The 3,036-nt window shown below is 33.6% G+C and overlaps 1 long non-coding RNA gene across 1 annotated transcript in view; it reads right to left on the bottom strand.

Moving 5' to 3' along the window:
* LOC115299190 overlaps window positions 1-3,022 on the bottom strand; it is an 11,396-nt gene extending 8,374 nt beyond the window's left edge. Inside the window, exon 1 of the long non-coding RNA XR_003912193.1 lies at window positions 2,958-3,022. This is a non-coding gene — a long non-coding RNA (uncharacterized LOC115299190). The remainder of the gene's footprint in view (window positions 1-2,957) is intronic.
* Window positions 3,023-3,036: the final 14 nt, after the last annotated feature.

The raw sequence follows: 3,036 nt of genomic DNA, 5'->3' as shown, positions 1-3,036 counted from the left end.
GTCTTCAGGTTGTTTTCTGGGTGAATTGAATTACACGCAGTCATTGCCTTGGTGTGTCCGTAGTAAGAGGTGAGGTCAAGCTCCTCCTACTTTGCCATCTTTCCCTCATCTCTCATCTTTAAAATTTATGATACTTTTTCTTTACAGTTCATAGTTTCTGAGTAGAACTTAAGGAATGTTTGCCTAACTAAAGGTCATTAACTTCTTTATAAGAGCACAAAGTACAAAGCTTTTTGAAAATATTCATTTGGATCTTTGATCCAATTTGAGTTAATTTGTGTTTGTGACGTGAAGTCTCCAGTTCAACACTAGGTAACATTTGCACGATTTTAAGATATCTTGATAGCAGGCTGTGTAAGTTGCCCAATTAATTTATTGTTTTCATAATTGTTTGGCCTGTGTCCTTGGATCTAGGGGTTTATACTTTTAATCAAATTTTTTTAAATGTTCACCATTATTCCTTAACAACTCCCGCCATGTGGGAATTCCAATTATACAAACATGTCTTCTTTATGTTTTCCCAAAGCTCACAGTTTTGGGGTCCTGGTTTTTTTCAGGCATTTTCTGCCTTTTATGTGGGACATTTTTACTTCATCTTCAAGTGGAGAAGCGTTTTCTTCCTCCATGTGCTTTGAATCCTGTCTATTGAAACATTCATAAAGACAGTTGAATTTGTGACTTTGTATATCTTCTACCATCTATAAAACAAGCTGTCTTTCCTCAACCTTCTTGAGAAAGTGAAAAATAGATGCACTTCTTGTCTTTATGCTAATTATTTTTTCTTGAGTGGTAGTGGAAGTTTCCTGCCTCTTCCTATATGTGGTAATTATTTCATGCCAAACATTGTGAATTTTATTGGTGGTCAATGTATTTGCATTTCTATAGATATTACTGGGTTTTTACTGGACCACAGTTAATTTGGAAACTATTCTTCTCAAACATTTAATTTATTATTTTAATAACTCTAAGATGATTATGGGGACTCTTTTATGATTTGTGAATTCTATGTCTTGGTCATCTGTTCTGAGGAGCTTAATAATTAACCTTTTCAAATAAGTAATTGTCTTTGCTAACTACTTCCAATGTTCATAATCGTTTTGCTCTGTTTTTTCCCCATCTTTTACTGATGGAAATTGTAATATATCATGAAATGTAAAAATGTTAAAAACTCATCTTTCTGCAATTTAATACCTTCTTTTTGCTTTAACATGAAATAATTAGTCTATGGTATTTGAAGTGTTTCTAAGAAATAGCTGTATGTGGCCCTCTTAAAACAACCTACAAAGGGTAAGATACTAAAACCGTTGTATTTTCGTTGTTATTTGCTTGTATAGTTAAATTTGCTTGAATAGTTAAATGCTTCAGAAGACTATTACACTATACTTTATTCTAAAACTGTGCTGGAGATATTTTTCAGAGCTAAATTTTCACATTTACTCACTGATCATATTTATCTATAGTTATGATATAGCTATTAAGAATTCTATCTGCTACATATTTCCTTTTTTCTTCTTTTGGAGCATTTCAAGAAATTGGACTAAATTAGCATATTAATTGTGAAAGAGTTTGCTATAGAAATAGGGTAAATATAATTATCTATATTAATAAATATAATTATCTATATTAATAATAAAGCCAAAATCCTTGATGGGCCAATTTCACTCTAACAGTAACTTTGGCTACCAAAATCTCATCTTAAATTTGTAGTCCTAGAGTCTCTATTAAGCTAAATTTCAGGCTATGAGGTATTTTTACCTCAGGTGGAACATTTGATTTAAATTGAAAAAAACATGAGGGCATGTTTTTTTTTCCTACATATATATAAAACATGACATTTAATGTTTACATGTATTTCATTAAATGCTTTTCTAAATAACAGGGGAAGAAGCCCTTAAAAACAAGGGAAATTTAACACTATTTTAGAAATAGCTTATTTGTAGTATTATTTGATAATGAATGCTAGGGCGCAGTCTATAAAAATGAATAAATACATCCATTAAAATTAAATACAAATGTGATAACAAATGTCACTTTAAAGGATGTTTACATAGATATTAAAACGTACTTTCTCATGTTATCATTTTATCTTTGCTTCTTTGATGTATAAACTTCAAACTATTAATCAGTAGAATAAGTTTTGACTCATAATGTCATACTAAAAATACCAATTAACATCCGTATTTAAAAATACTCTTGGGAAATTATAGCAGCTTAAGACTATAAACTAAATTCCCACAAACTCTCTAATACTGTATCCCCAAAAACAGTAATTCCTTTTGAAGAACTGAGGGCTGACTGAAAAGACAATGACTGGGGGACCACATCAAGGAAAAATGGACACAAATAATGAGGACACTAACACAGTGACCTACTTTACAGAGAGAGATGGGTGTGGTCTGCATGTGCACTCATCCATCCTGGGACACAGTTAAAAAAAAAAATGTAGATTAAAGGGTAGCCAGACTAAAGCGGAAGGAAATCCATTTAGTAACTCACAGCATCAGGCACAAAGGCAGGGAGCTGCTAGAACTCTTTCTTGGGGCAGGGGTGCCAACATGACTGATTTTTTTTGTGTTGTTCTCCAGTTGGATACTGTGCATGGAAGCAGGGTCCTTAGGCTCTAGGTTGCCTGGAAATGCCACCCACTTCAGGAGCCCATGGGCATATACTTAGAGACCCACCCCTCCAAGTCCTGCTTTTATTTCCACCATGGGGACTTTGGCAAAACATGCCCAAGGGTCTCCTCATATTATTCCACTCACGCCAAAACTGCCACTTAAAGTCTACACAGGGAATATTCCTATAGAGATCCATTACTTCAAGAATGAGAAGGTAGCTGTTCTGCCTAATTCATAAAAGCAAACAAAATCATGAAAAACAGAGAAATACATTCCAAACTAACGACCGAGACAAAACTCCAGAAAAAAATCCCAACAAAAGAGAGGCAAGTAATTTACCTGACATAATTGGAAGTAATTCTGATACTTTTCATCCACTATTTTCCCAACTTTGTTGAGTAACAACTCCCTTGAGGGG

The sequence above is a fragment of the Suricata suricatta genome, chromosome 1 (genome assembly GCF_006229205.1).
Source record: "Suricata suricatta isolate VVHF042 chromosome 1, meerkat_22Aug2017_6uvM2_HiC, whole genome shotgun sequence".
Taxonomy (NCBI): domain Eukaryota; kingdom Metazoa; phylum Chordata; class Mammalia; order Carnivora; family Herpestidae; genus Suricata; species Suricata suricatta.
The sequence above is the reverse complement of the archived record's forward strand: the minus strand, read 5'-3'. Positions and strand labels throughout refer to the sequence as shown.